This window comes from Procambarus clarkii, chromosome 35 (assembly GCF_040958095.1).
Source record: "Procambarus clarkii isolate CNS0578487 chromosome 35, FALCON_Pclarkii_2.0, whole genome shotgun sequence".
NCBI classification, from domain to species: domain Eukaryota; kingdom Metazoa; phylum Arthropoda; class Malacostraca; order Decapoda; family Cambaridae; genus Procambarus; species Procambarus clarkii.
The window spans coordinates 40,371,024-40,387,980 of NC_091184.1; positions in this window are offsets into that span (position 1 = coordinate 40,371,024).

The window sequence follows — 16,957 nt, forward strand, 5'->3', positions numbered from 1 at the left end:
TGGAACAAGTTAGGTGAGAAGGTGGTGGAGGCCAAGACTGTCAGTAGTTTCAAAGCGTTATATGACAAAGAGTGCTGGGAAGACGGTCTCATCCTTTAACTACACTTAGGTAATTACACACACACACACACACATACATATTATATATTATATATATATATGTCGTACCTAATAGCCAGAACGCACTTCTCAGCCTACTATTCAAGGCCCGATTTGCCTAATAAGCCAAGTTTTCATGAATTAATGTTTTTTCGTCTACCTAACCTACCTAACCTAACCTAACCTAGCTTTTTTTGGCTACCTAACCTAACCTTACCTATAAATATAGGTTAGGTTAGGTTAGGTAGGGTTGGTTAGGTTCGGTCATATATCTACGTTAATTTTAACTCCAATAACATAAAATTGACCTCATACATAGAGAAAAGGGTTGCTTTATCATTTCATAAGAAAAAAAATATAGTAAATATATTATTTCAGGAAAACTTGGCTTATTAGGCAAATCGGGCCTTGAATAGTAGGCTGAGAAGTGAGTTCTGGCTACTAGGTACGACATATATATATATATATATATATATATATATATATATATATATATATATATATATATATATATATATATATGTCGTACCTAGTCGCCAGAACGCACTTTTCAGCCTACTATGCAAGGCCCGATTTGCCTAATAAGCCAAGTTTTCATGAATTAATATATTTTCTCTATTTTTTTTCTTATGAAATGATAAAGCTATCCATTTCATTATGTATGAGGTCAATTCTTTTTTTATTGGAGTTAAAATTAATAGAGATATATGACCGAACCTAACCTATCTTTATAGGTTAGGTTAGGTAGCTGAAAATGTTAGGTTAGGTAGTCGAAAAAACATTAATTCAAGAAAACTTGGCTTATTAGGCAAATCGGGCCTTGCATAGTAGGCTGAGATGTGCGTTCTGGCTACTAGGTACGACACATTATATATATATATATATATATATATATATATATATATATATATATATATATATATATATATATATATATATATATATATATATATACATATATATATATATATATATATACATATATATATATATATATATATATCGGACAATTAGTAAAAAAAAAAAAAAAAAAATTAAATTATTTTACCTTGTACCTAGATCCACCAGGCCTGTTTGGTGCCTGTTTCAGTACTTCAGACATCTGGAAGGTCACATCCTCCTCCTCAACTTGTGGATGTGCGTTGATAGATGATTCTGTAAAATTAAGTTATTTATATAATAATAAATTCAGTATAACAATAATATTCTGTAAAATTAAAAGTAATTTATACATCAATCAGATAAAACTCTCCAGAGATGGTGATACACAACATATAAAGGACAAGTTTCAGAACAAAATATGCATTTAGGAATAAGGTTTTGTACATGTAGGTAGCACATGAGAAAATAAGTGGAAGGTGATCAAGTTTATATTAACATGTTAATGACTTTGTTAAGGCTTTGCAAGAATGAAAAAATATTAATAATATAATATCACCTACCAATTAATTGTACATCATTTATAAGTCAATTATTTGCATTATTATTATTCAATACTAATGATATAAAAATGCATTTTGTAATCTACTATTTATGCAAGTATTAAGCACAGGATCATGAAATAAACTGCAAAATACTGTAATGGATAAACCAATTAATTTTACATTTTCCTATAGCTAAGTCAGTCAGTTCTATTAGCAGCAGAGAACAATTATGCCCAACCTCTATTAAATGAAACAATCTTAAGAGCAAGTGATAGAAATATAATCATTTATGCTTGGGATTATGGAATGGTTCCAAATATGAAAAATATCAAGTTTTTTGGTTAAAATTTTTTAACTTAAAATTTACATTTTTAAGTGAATTTTAAACTTTATATATATATATATATATATATATATATATATATATATATATATATATATATATATATATATATATATTAGTTGATTTTATACCCGCATTAGGTCAGGTGATAATACAATGAAGGTGAAAACATGGGGGGATACATAAGGGATAAACATAGGGGCTGCAGAAGGCTTATTGGCCCATACGAGGCATCTCCTATCTAAACACAAAGATTAATCCAGTGTAATTGGCCTGTTATGTTGTAACATAACATATATATATATATATATATATATATATATATATATATATATATATATATATATATATATATATATATATATATAACATATATATATATATATATATAACATATATATATATATATATATATATATATATATATATATATATATATATATATATATATATATATATATATATATATATATATATATGTCGTACCTAATAGCCAGAACGCACTTCTCAGCCTACTATTCAAGGCCCGATTTGCCTAATAAGCCAAGTTTTCATGAATTAATGTTTTTTCGTCTACCTAACCTACCTAACCTAACCTAACCTAGCTTTTTTTGGCTACCTAACCTAACCTTACCTATAAATATAGGTTAGGTTAGGTTAGGTAGGGTTGGTTAGGTTCGGTCATATATCTACGTTAATTTTAACTCCAATAAAAAAAAATTGACCTCATACATAGAGAAAAGGGTTGCTTTATCATTTCATAAGAAAAAAATTATAGTAAATATATTAATTCATGAAAACTTGGCTTATTAGGCAAATCGGGCCTTGAATAGTAGGCTGAGAAGTGAGTTCTGGCTACTAGGTACGACATATATATATATATATATATATATATATATATATATATATATATGTCGTACCTAATAGCCAGAACGCACTTCTCAGCCTACTATGCAAGGCCCGATTTGCCTAATAAGCCAAGTTTTCATGAATTAATTGTTTTTCGGCTACCTAACCTACCTAACCTAACCTAACCTAACTTTTTCGGCTACCTAACCTAACCTAACCTATAAAGATAGGTTAGGTTAGGTTAGGTAGGGTTGGTTAGGTTCGGTCATATATCTACGTTAATTTTTACTCCAATAAAAAAAAGTTGACCTCATACATAATGAAATGGGTAGCTTTATCATTTCAAAAGAAAAAAATTAGAGAAAAAATATTAATTCAGGAAAACTTGGCTTATTAGGCAAATCGGGCCTTGCATAGTAGGCTGAGAAGTGCGTTCTGGCTATTAGGTACGACATATATATATATATATATATATATATATATGTATGCCATATACTTATATATGCTATGTTGTATGCTACAACTTGGCTGATAATAAAGCCATTCACAACTGCAGGCCTAATAAAAAAAGGAGGTGGCATAGCAATATCTTACAAAGATACCTTCATCTGCAATAGTCTCATTAGTAATAGAGACGACTATTGTGAATATACCTTTGCCAAGTTCTCCAGTAAATCCCTTAAATCCTCCTTGACTATAAGTGCCATCTATAGATTTCCCAATACCGACATAGCTTCATTCTCAGATAACGTAAGGAATCTTATCATAAATAACAATCTCAACAAAAATCAAACCAACTTAGTGGTTTGTAATGGTGAACAAAACATGCAGATACTTATATATAACCTGTGAATAGAGTGTAATAACACCAAAACTATTTGTTTATTGTTTTATGACCATAATAATTGAATCACTAATATGATTCACTAATATATAATCCTAATAATAATCACTAATATATAATCCATTGAGCATGCTGCATCTCTTTCAGTCTCTTTGCAATTTGAACAAGAGGGTTTTTAATTGATCGAACCATATTCTTAAAGTAAAGTAAATGAGATGTATTCCATATTTTGCAAAATATACGATGAAGGCACACAAACATTCATACCAAAACTGAAGGGCAGGATTTATGAGGAGACATTAGAGGCATTAAATATTCCAAACTAGAAGACAGAAGGAAAAGAGGAGATATGATCACTACGTACAAAACAGTAACAGGAATTGATAAACTTGATAGGGAAGATTTCCCGAGACCTGGAATTTCAAGAACAAGAGGTTATAGATTTAAACGAACTAAACAAAGATGCCGAAGAAATGTAAGACAATTCACTTTTGCAAACAGATTGGTAAACGGTTGGAACATGTTAGGTGAGAAGGTGGTGGAGGCCAAATCCGTCAAAAGTTTCAAAGCATTATATGACAAAGAGTGCTGGGAAAATGGGACACCACGAGTGTAGCTCTCCATCCATCTGATTGATAACCCAAATGAATTTTTCATGGATATGATACCAACATCAAATCATAAATCAGATGTGATCCTATCCCCACTGGATTTTGAAGAAGCCATAGACAGTATGCCTATGCACTCTGCACCAGGCCCTGACTCTTGGAACTCTATATTCATCAAGAACTGTAAAAAACGTTATCGCAGGCCCTTCACATTCTTTGGAGACAAAGCCAAGATACTGGCATTGTCCCTGACATACTAAAAACAGCAGAGATAGCACCGCCCCATAAAGGAGGAAATAAGGCAGAGGCAAAAAACTACAGACCGATAGCACTAACATCGCACATCATAAAAATCTTTGAGAGAATGCTAAGAAGTAAGATCACAAAATACATGGAATCACAGCATCTCCATAACCCCAGACAACATGGTTTCAGAACAGGGCGCTCTTGCCTATCACAGTTGCTGGACCACTCTGACATGGCACTAGATGCCATGGAAGACAAACAAAACGCTTTGACAAAAAAAAGCCTTTGACAAATGTGACCATTGTGTTATTGCACATAAAATGCGTTCAAAAGGAATTACCGGAAAAATAGGCAGATGGATATACAACTTCCTGACTAATAGAACCCAATGTGTAGTAGTCAACAAAATAAAATCTGGACCATCAACCGTAAAGAGCTCAGTCCCCAAGCGTACTGTGCTTGCTCCAATACTTTTTCTCATCCTCATATCGGACATAGACAAGGACACAACCTATAGTACTTGATCATCCTTTGCAGATGACACTAGAATCTTCACGAGAGTAGGCAACATAGAGGACACGGCAAACCTCCAATCAGATGTAAATCAGGTCTTTCTATGGGCTACAGAAAATAACATGGTGATTAACGAACATAAGTTTCAGCTCATGCGCTACGGAAAAAATAAAAAATATAAAAACGGAAACCACTTACAAAACTCAGTCAAATCATAACATTGAACGGAAAAGCAACGTAAAGGATTTGGGTGTACTGATGTCAGAAGGCCTTACATTTAAAGAACAATAAAGTAGCCGTCACAACTGCAAGAAAAATGACAGGATAGATAACAAGAACTTTTCACACTAGAGATGCTATACCGATGATGATAGTTTTCAAGACGCTAGTGCTCTCTAGAGTGGAATACTGCTGCATAATGAAAGCCCCTTTCAAAGCTGGAGAAATTACTGACCTATACTTATGCATTTATCTTCGGTTTAACACAACAGGCACCAGACACACGCTAGGCATCATACACACTAGGATAAAACAAACATTAGGCCAGAAGTCAGAAAAGAATTCAAAGAATTTTACTGGAAAGGCTTGCTGTTAGGAAAGGAAGTAATTGAGATGAATTAATGCACAGTATGTCAATTTTGTGAAATATATGATAAAGGAACAAAAACATTTATACCAAAACAAAGATGCAGAACTAGGAAACAGGATTTGTTCAACTGAAATTTCAAGACGGACAGAGACCAAAAGACACAAAAATGGAATCAATATACGAAGAGGCCAAACCCCCAAACATACCAGTAATACAAAGAGAAACAACTACACGGCAGTGAGGAGAGAGGCAGAAAGAAATTTTGAAAAAAAGGAACAAACAAATGTAAAGTAGAACAAATCATATTCTATAAATACAGCAACAACCAATTGCAGGTAAAGGATAATATTCAGAGCTTTTAAATGCATGGATGGCGAAATACTCAAGAAATTGTTCACGACTTTCGTTACACCAAAGTTGGAATATGCAGCGGTTGTATGGTGCCCATATCTTAAGAAGCACATAAACAAACTGGAAAAGGTGCAAAGACATGCTACTAAGTGGCTCCCAGAACTGAAGGACAAGAACTATGAGGAGAGGTTAGAGGCATTAAATATACCAAATATACTACACAAATATATATACTACACATGCACAATAAACTACCCTACACAGGCTGAGTATGGTGTGTACAATAAATTATTAGCTAAAAGATAAGACTGAGTTTGTATAAATGGGGGTTAAGTCAGAGTGGGAAAATGTAAGTGGAGTGCCTAAAAACCCTGTCCTGGGACCTCTGTAATTCATAATATATACAAATAATTTAGACTCAGGTTTGATCAGCAATATTTGAAAATTTCCAGACGATACAAAAGGGATTTTTTTCTGGATTCAGGATTATTTTTTTATGGCTGAAAACAGGTTTTCAGCAATAAAAGAAATACAGTATTGCTGGAACAACCGTCGACATCTTCAAGAGAAAACCTGAACATCTTCAAGAAGTGAAGATGACCTTGAGAAGAAGTATAGGTTGGGAGAAGTATAGGTTAGGAATTGTCTCCAAAGAATTCTCAAAGAATTACTCGTTATTGCTATCCAAGATAATTAGACGAGCCAAAGCTAAATACTACGAAGATAAATTTACCCAAATAAAGAGTACCTTACCTAAAAATATGTATGTACCTTACGTAAATAAACATTTGATTTTTGAAGTGCCGGACAAACAAGGCTGTGGTGGATATGTGGGCCTGAGGGGCCTGTCCAAGCAACAGCCTGTTGGACCAAGCTCTCACATGTCAAGCCTGGCCTTGGAAGGGCTTGGTGAGTAGAACAACTACCAGAACCCTATAATGCATGTATCAAGGTGTCCAGGCAGTGAGCACCACATAATGCAGTGCAGTCCTGTAAGAATAAGCACAGTAAGTATGGGCATGGAGGGGGTGCAGCAGTGGCTTGTGAAGGGCTGGAGAGTAAATGGACATGCCCAGGGGTAAAAAGCATTAGGGTAACAGAACATAGCCCATAAAAATAGTAATGACAATGAATGAATAATTATATGAATGCAATAATACTTCATATCTCAATAGGAATACTAAGCAGGATGCAAGACAAGGTACTGGTGGTGATAGTGGTTGGTACAAGTCCTCACATCCCCACAGACACCAGTAACAGCCCTCACCTCCCAACACAGTACCCTTGTAGCGAGTTAATCTTATACTCGCTTCATTATCTTATAGCATAACTAATTAACACTAATTGCAGAAGCTACACAGGTGATACTTTGGTGTGAGTTGAGCGCACTGAGCGTCGGTATCGCTACACCCTTGTTCCTTAACAACCCTTTGGACCTTTATTACAGAAAAATAGAATCAATTAATTTAATAAAATATAAAATATAAGTGCTTACTTACGATAATACTATCGGTGGAACACAAAATCTTCTTCTTCTTGATAGTAGGTGCAGTTTGCATGAAGGGTTAGTCCTCGCCATGACTGAACTGACGACAAAATGGCCGATGTGTTGATATGGCGTCAGGTGACGCTGTGACGTCACAGGTGAGGGACGCTTTGCGCATTACTCCCTCGTACTTAAAAAGTACTACAGGTACTTTTTGGTTTTATTTTTGAATATGGCAGAAGTTGGACAGCTTTTCAAATCATTATAAGGGAGTGAGTTCCATAGACTAGGTCCCTTTATTTACATAGAGTGTTTACATAGATTAAGTTTGACTCTGGGGATATCAAAGAGATATTTATGTCTGGTGGGGACGTGGCCATGTGTTCTATTACATCTGTCCAGGAAGAGTTTCAGAACAGGGTTTGCAGTTAGAAAAAGGGCTTTATAAACGTAATTTACACAGGAGAATGTATGGAGTGAATTTGTTTAGCATGTTTAAGGATTTGAACAAGGGAGCTGTGTGTTGTCTGAAGGTAGAGTTATTTATTGTCCTGATAGCAGATTTTTACTGGATGATGATGGGCTTGAGGTAGTTTGCAGAGGTTGAACCCCAAGCACAAACGCCATAAGAATGATAGGGATAGATAAGTGCATAATAGAGTGAGAGGAGAGCAGAGTAGGGTACATAATATCTGATCTTAAACAGTATACCAACTGTTTTAGAAACCTTTTTAGTTATGTGTTGTATATGGGTGCGGAAGTTGAGTCTCTTGTCTAAGTATAGGCTAAGAAACTTTCCATCATTTTTATTGCTAATGTTTACATTATCTATCTGAAGCTGAATTGCATTTGTTGATTTGTTTCCAAATAAGATATAGTAGGTCTTTTCTATGTTTTGTGTGAGGTTTGTTGGTTGACATCCACAAGTAGACTTTTTTTAATTAATTGTTTACAACATTATTTAACAGGAGTGGGTTGGGGTCAGAGTAGATGAGTAGTATCATCAGCCAACAATATAGGTTTAAGTATGTTAGAGACATTAGGGAGATCATTGATGTATATAAGAAACAGGAGGGGTCCTAGGATGCTGCTCTGTGGCACCTTTACGGTAATTAAGTGGTAGAGTGGGAGAGGTTATATCATTGATGGCTTCATATTGGTGTCTGTTACTAAGATAGGATCGGATATAGTTTAGGGCAAGGCCACGGATTCCATAATGGTGGAATTTAAGTAAGAGGTAGTTATGGTTAACAGTATCAAAGGCCTTTCTCAGGCCGATGAAGAGTTCAATTGGAAACTCACTTTTGTCAAGGGCTGAGAAGATTAAGTCAAGCAGACTAACAATAGCATCATTGGTACTCTTTTGGGAGCGGAAGCCAAACTGACAGGGACTTAGTATATTGAATTTTACAAGATTGGAGTAGAGCTGTTTGTAAAAAAAAAAAAATAATTTTGATAATATAGGTAGATTCGATATGGGTCTGTAATTATTTATGTCTGCCGTGTTACCTCCTTTATGAACTGGCGTTACTCTTGCTTTTTTAAGGATATCAGGGAAGGTATGACACTCTAGGGATTTGTTGAACAGCAGTGCTATGGATGGTGCAAGGGCATGGGAGGCACGCCTGTGTACCATCGATGGTATTTCACTAATGTTCCCAGCTTTGGTTTTTAGCGAGTGAATGATGGACACAACATCTGTAGGGCTGACCGGAGAGAGGAGAAGAGAGTTTGGATAGCTGCGTGAAAGATATGTGGTAACATATGTCTGAGTCTCTGGGATTTTTCGGGCAAGGTGAGCACCAAACGATGAAAAGAAGCTATTAAATTCAGTTGCTGTTTCAAGATCTGTTGCAGGTGTATAACCATCCTTGGAGATTTTTATCTTATTATGTGAATGTTGTTTAGCTCCTAGGATGGTAGAGATGGCTCTCCATGTGCTTTTTATGTTGCCTTTTGCTTCTTTGAATCTATTCTCGTAATAGGAACGCTTTGCTCTTATTATACTGGTAAGCACTGATGAATACCTCTTAACTACTTCTTTTCCAACTAGGCCAATCCTAAGTTTTTTTTTCATATTCATGTTTCTTGTCGATTGCTTTAAGTATGCCATTAGTGAGCCAGGGATTATTTAACCTTTTTGCCAGTTACTTGCTTGGTGAGGAGAGGACAATAAGTATTGTAAAGGCTTTAAATTTTGGAAAGAGGCTAGTTAACGAATTATTATCCTGTGTATTGATAAATTTAGATTCCCAGTTTACATTGTGGAGGGCATTTGTGAGATTGCCTATTGCCGCTTCACATTGTAACCTAAAGGTAATTTTCTTGTTACCTGGTGGTGTTATGGCCATGTTCGCTACAAGGAAGGTAGGATAGTGGTCAGTTGTTCTGTCAGTGATTATACTTGATGTAAGAGGAGCTGTTATGTTGGTCCATCAGTGATCCAGGGTAGTCGCAGATGTTTGAGTGACTCGGGTGGGCCTGGTGATTGCGGGGATGAGCATACAGGAATTCATGCTGTTGAGGAAACAGTCTACTTGAGGGTTATTTTGTAGCCCTAGGTCAATATTGAAATCACCTCTGAGAACTATGTGATTTTTGTTGAGATTATTGTTTATGATAAGGTTCCTCAAGTTGTTATTGTATTTGTGTCTAGCTTCAGACACAAGCATGTTACAGTTATGTCTTAAAGAGTTGAGAGCAATTAAGGATGATAAAGAGTCACTTACAACTAATGTATCAAGTTTGGATACTTGTACACATTTCAGTGCAAGGAGCAAGGCAAATAGTTCAGTCTGAAGGGTAGAGGCCCAGTTGTTTATACGGACTCCCCACTCAAAATATAAGTCATATCCTATTGCCAGGACAACTGCACTTCCAGCTGCACCCGTTGGGCGCTGTAGGAAACCTTCAGTGTATATGATTTGAGAGAGAGAATGCTCTGTGGACAGAGCATCAATATGGCTTAAGACGTTGAGCTTTGCCTCAAGACAAAGCTGGGACTGATCTCTAATTTGCTCCTTTGATGGAAAGGGAGGGATTAAAATTGAAAAGGGTGTAATTTCCTACAGTGCAGGAAAGTGCTATTGTTGTCTCTCTTGGTACAAATTATAAATCTGATACTTTCTGAGTTCAGTTCCAATTTTATTTATCTATTTGAAACAATGTTTACATTCAATAAAGAAATTCTGGAGGGCTTCTGTGCAAGGGTTAGGATGAGCTAGCCTAAGCATTTTTATACCAATTTGACAGTTATTTTCAGTAACACGATAAACAACGCTCGGAATATTAAGTTCCTTTCTCATATTAAGTATCTTTGTGGTACGAAGGCACCCAAGGATTATCCTCAAGGCTTCGTTCTGCAATTTTTCAAGCCCTCCAAGCTTTCTTTCAGGATGCCTTAAAGTTAGTTTAGTTCATTTATTATGCACCCCATACCCATCTTGTGGGCGGTAGTGGAAAGGGTTGCAGAGGCACATAATGGGCTCAGGGACTGAACCCAACAATTCATTTAGCTAAGCAAGTTACAATCTTGATGAGCTAGTTACAAAATTCAGTATAAGTCGTCACATCAACAATAGGTTCGAGATCGATCACAAGTACAGTTTCTAAATTAAGCAACTGACATATGTGGAGAGCTAGTGTCACAATTGATATGTTTGTCCTGCACACCGCCCCTCATCCAGTGGGCAGCGGTGGATAGGTTACAATCACTTAGTTACTACTTACAGTTAGCAAACTGGGGATATTTGGCTAAAATTTCTGGTACCAGATCATTTTGAATGAAATATTGACACATCGTTGGTACATTGGTTATAAAATTGTCTCTGAATTCACTATCACATAGTGACGAAGGGGTGTGCAAATAATTTTGTTGACAGTTAACATTTGGTCAGGTCTACATCGGCAGATAATGAGAATTCCCAGAAATACTTGTAACCGAGTCTAAGCCGAGCAGTAGTAACATCTAGAAGTCTGCTGATTTTATTGGATGAACCATAGATGTGTGGCTCCTTTTGCATAATAGTATTGAACGAAAGTTAATCTCCCCAAACACTTTCGCGTTTTGGGCAAGTTACCCCTCCACTCTCTCCATTTTTGTTTGGACATTCCCTGGCAGTGCGCGGAAATACTGAAAAGTGTATACTCTTTTCAACTTTGTCACCTTAATTCTCGTCCTATGTCTTTCATTTTGGTATCAATGCGTTCGCAATAGAATTCCCAACAGAACTATGTGCATATAATGTCAAAGACAGCAGCGCGCTCCACCCGCCGACAAGATGAATGTAGGCCAAGGGTACCAGAAAAAGAAAGCTGAGCCACCCTCAGGCAACTCTCATTACATTAGAGAGCGTGATAATACTGAAAAGTGTATACCCTTTTCAACTTTGTTACCTCAATTCTCATCCTAGTTTTTTCAATTTGGCATCAATGTGTTCGCAATAGAATTCTCTACAGGACTAAAGGCATATAAACTCCAAAAGCCCGGCTTACCATCCGCAACAAACAGAGTAAGCGAGAGTGTGTTACCAGGGAGCGCACAAGAGCGATAAAATGTATACACTCTTTTCATTTTGGTCACCCCAATTGTCATCCTAGGTCTTTCATTTTGGTATCAATGTGTTAGCAATAGAATTATCTACAGGTTTAAATGCATATAAACTCCAAAAGCAAGGTGTACCATCCGCACAAAACAGAGAAAGTGAGAGAAAGTAACCCGGGAGCACTCTAGTGCAATGTAATGTGAACACTCTTTTCACTTTGGTTACCTCAATTCTCGTCATATGTCTTTCATTTTGGTATCAATGTGTTCGCAATTGTATCTGCTGGCATTTTACCCTTTGCTTGGATCTGAAGGGTTTTAGGCTCACCACGATGCAATCTGATAGTACCACAGGTGTATATACCTATCTTCAAGCAGCAATTCACTCATTCAAACCGACTTATAATAGTTATCCATATATAAATGGTAATCTTTGTTCTACCTGTTAACCTGTCATATGAAGAAAGATTGTCAAAGCTTATATTACATTCTCTAGAAAAGCAAAGAATTAGGAGTGACATATGGTAGAGGTGCACAATGGGATGAATGGACATAACAAAGGGGACATTAATGGGGTATTAAAAGTAGCAACACAAGACAGAACTCGAAACAAAGTGTAAAAATTGGAAAAATTTAGATTTAGGAAAGAACTGCATGAGTAAATACACTGGGTTTGTACCTTAAGGTTCATGTATGCAATATTACAGAGTTCCAGTTAACTCCCATGCATGCAATTAATTTATGTTATGTTTATGTTTTTTATGTTAAAATGTTTTTGTTGATTTGTTTGTATATTTTCATAAGTAAAGCATGCTTACCGTCTTATTCCAAGTTTTATGATAACTTTACAAGGTTTAAAACATAAAGTTCAATATATATTCTGGTTTTCACACAGGAATTATACGTTAATATAACATCATAATAACGTAATGATGTCGTGTAAATAACGTTATACTGACGTCATATAAATGTTATATTTATGTTATAAGAACGTAAATTGGATAGCTTTACAGAAAGTAAACAAAAAAAACTAAATGTTGACTGAAAATTATTTATTCTTAAATATAAAGCATGAAAACATTATAATACCATAGCATTCACTATTATTTTTAAATTTTTACATAAATCTTAAAAAACTGTGTCTCAAGAATATATGTTTTTAGTTATATCCTTTGGTTTTAAGAACATCAGATATACGTATTTATGTCAAAAGTTACAGTATTACCTTTGTGGAACCATTTAAAAACGTCCACAAACGTTCTGTGTTTGCTGGGTCTCATCCGCATGCACCATCCTGTGAGTCTTCATATGTCCACGCTCACTGAATCTCTTACCACACTCTGGACACTCGTGAGGCTTGTCCCTTGAATGCACTAACATGTGAGTCTTCACATGTGAAGGACAGGTGAATACCTTCGGACACTGTGGACACTGGTGAGTCTTCATCTTCTTTATGACAGGTGCAGTTTGTGTGAAGGTTTTCTCCCCCGGATGTTGGGAGAAGCGTCAAGGCTTGAGTGTTGTTTCTTAGAGTTAGACTTGATGTGAGCACTTGGCGGTCAATGGTGGTGCGTCTTCTTTATGATAGGTGCAGTTTGTGTCAAGGTTTTCCCTTAATGCTCGTGCTGGACCTCACCGGCGGGCGCTACTAAAATGGCGGCGGTTGTTTACCCTCTCATCACCTGAGCGTTCCAATGTTTTGGTCTGGTTCCACATATCATTTTTCCAACCTCTTATTTTTGTTTATATCTAGTCATTTAATATTAACACTTGTATTTATTTTCATGTTTTTGAATCAAAGAATGTACTTGGAATTGTTTCTTTAAACATAATGCCACACGATTACACTTTTTGAAGGAAACAGCTCTCCCACTGGGATACAAGATACTCCTTACATTGACAACACTAATTTTTTTGCCATTTCGGACACCAGTTTTGGACGTTTCGCTTATGTGTACGTGTTCAATATTAAATCGACTATATAATGCTATTAATAATTAAATTATTATAAATTAAATAATTAAATTATTTATTATAAATAAATACTTTAAAAATGTATTATGTATGTTGTATTAAAAATTAAAAATACGGATGTACACTATTTCACTCGAGATATTTGCATATTATGAATTATAATCTGAAAATATATACATATAACAATGTATAACCATGAATGAAAAATCAAACAGGAAATTACTTAAGCACTTGCGTGATAATCAATTCAATTTCTTACTTTATTATGCACCCCATACCCATCCCGTGTGCGGTGGTGTAAAGGATTACAGAGGCACATAATCGGTTCAGGAACTGAACCCTCTAGTTCGTTTAGCTAAGCAAATAACAATGTTTGACGCTAGTTATAAAATTAACAATGTTGCATACACATGTACACACCCTCATATATACATGTACATATATATATATACGTATATATATATATATACGTATACACATATACATACACATACATATCTAATCACCCACACAAATACACACATCAATAATCTTTGTGTCACAAGTGATCAACAAGAGGCTCACAACAGTCACTATACTTTACATCTATAGTGAGTCACACAGTTACTAGTCTTGCTCCACACCCACCCAACTGGGCGGCAGCTTTACAGTCATGTGCTCCACACCCACCCAACTGGGCGGCAGCTTTACAGTCAGGTCCATGCATTACCTACAGTAAGCAAATTTTGGATACTTCACTAAGATTTCGGGCAGCACATCATTATGAATGAAGTACTTACACAATTCTAGGACACTATTAATGGTGTTATCTCTAAATTCCGCAATTTTTTCACATTCCATTATATAATGACGCGAAGTATGCGAATAGTTCTGCTGACAGAGTTTACATTTAGTCAAATCTACATCAGCAGATGTTACAAACTCCCAGAGGTATTTGTAGCCGAGCCTAAGCCTAGCAGTGGTAACATCTAGAAGTCTGCTAACATTATTGGATGACCCATAGACGTGCGGTTCTTCCTGCATAATAGAATGATGATAGATGGAGTAACTGGTGTGAATTTCACTTTGGCTCAAGTCTCCGTAATATAGTTGATGTTCCTGGGATATTGCTGCCTTCAGGCTGCTCAAAGGCAGTCCAAGTTGGTAATCAATTCCCTCCTTACGAGCAAAAGTCTTGGCTAGCTCATCGGTTCTATCATGCATTCGGAGACCAATAATCAACACGTCATAATATACTTTGGCTGATATGTTCATCAACATGGAAGTGCTTAAGTTTTTTCCTTTCATAATTTTCCTTCGTGGTTATACATTGTCTTCAACTCTACATTGTCATACAATTCATTACGTGTTTATTTTTTCATGAAGCCTGTGAGGTGCGGATAAAAGATAAACTTATAGCCAGTTTTTTTTTATTTACTCTTTGTAATTCTTCATATAGAATATCGTAGAGTTATATAGAATAGGGTAGCAGCACAATGCTGCGTATACCTAAGCTTATCAATGAAAAAAAGGGATTTATATACACACACACACAAATATATATATATATATATATATATATATATATATATATATATATATATATATATGTCGTACCTAGTAGCCAGAACGCACTTCTCAGCCTACTATGCAAGGCCCGATTTGCCTAATAAGCCAAGTTTTCATGAATTAATTGTTTTTCATCTACCTAACCTACCTAACCTAACCTAACCTATAAAGATAGGTTAGGTTAGGTTAGGTAGGGTTGGTTAGGTTCGGTCATATATCTACGTTAATTTTAACTCCAATAAAAATAATTGACCTCATACATAATCAAATGGGTAGCTTTATCATTTCATAAGAAAAAAATTAGAGAAAATATATTAATTCAGGAAAACTTGGCTTATTAGGCAAATCGGGCCTTGCATAGTAGGTTGACAAGTGCGTTCTGGCTACTAGGTACGACATATATATATATATATATATATATATTGTGACGGTAACGCGTTGGTGTTCGGCTGTTTAATGCTAGGGGTATGGCCTCGTCACATAGTTATAAAAAAAAATAGAAAAACTGGAACTTCGTCTGTGGTAAGGTAAGGAGAAGACACACAAAACACAAGTAAACTTTAACAATGAAATTTTAATTACGTTAAATAAATCAAAACATGAAAATAATGCACAAACAAATATGTATAATAAAATCAATCAATCAAAATAATAAGAATTCTTAAATGACAAAATGAAAAGTTACGTTAAGGCAAAATAACAAGAAGTGCAATACAACAGTAAGTGGGAGGTGCTGGAATATTGGCTTAAAGCCACCACCTCTCTCAGTACACTCTAGAGTCTAGCTGGGAGGTGTGCTGGCTACGAAAGCACGGAACATTCTGAAGACTGATGTTGGGGCGACCCCAGACATCGGGTAGTATTGGGGGGCGAGTGCAGGTGCAGCCAGACCGGCGACCAATCAGCGGAGCCGTAGCGATCAACGGGTAGTTTGGTGATTTGGGTCCGAACAGGTGGCGGGCTGCATACGTTTCTGCTCACCCTTGCAAGCCTTGCTGGTGCTGGTGTTGTTGTCGTTGTTGGACATTTCTTCCATAGTCTTTTTATATAATTGTGAAGACGTAATTTTGGAGGGAAGAGCAGGCTCAATCTCTTGAAGGAGATTATCGTCACAACTCTCCCCCGAAGCCTGCGGTTCTGGAAGAAGTACGTCGTTATGTGGTGGAGTAATGGATGGAGTTGCTTCTACTTCATAAACTCTGGAGAGATCATGGGCTAAGATGTTGTCAGACTCTTGGTATAGCGTGTCTCCAGGTTGAATTTCTGCAGGTAGCAAGCCCATAGTAGAAGACGTTGAGATGAGAAGTGGGCGTGCTGCAGGAGGTGTAGGGTGGTGTGGTCCGTATTGATGGTGGACCGAGCACTTTTCAGGTGTGGAGTGAAGTGCTGAAGCTTCAGGATGAGGAAGAGTAGCTCCTTGCCAATTGTTCCGTCGTTCCTTGTAGCAGTAGTCGCTGACAGGTGTATTCTTCTCGCCTCGTTGCTGCATCACGACACCACCATCGTCGGTACCATTGGCGTCGACATGGAGGATGTAGGG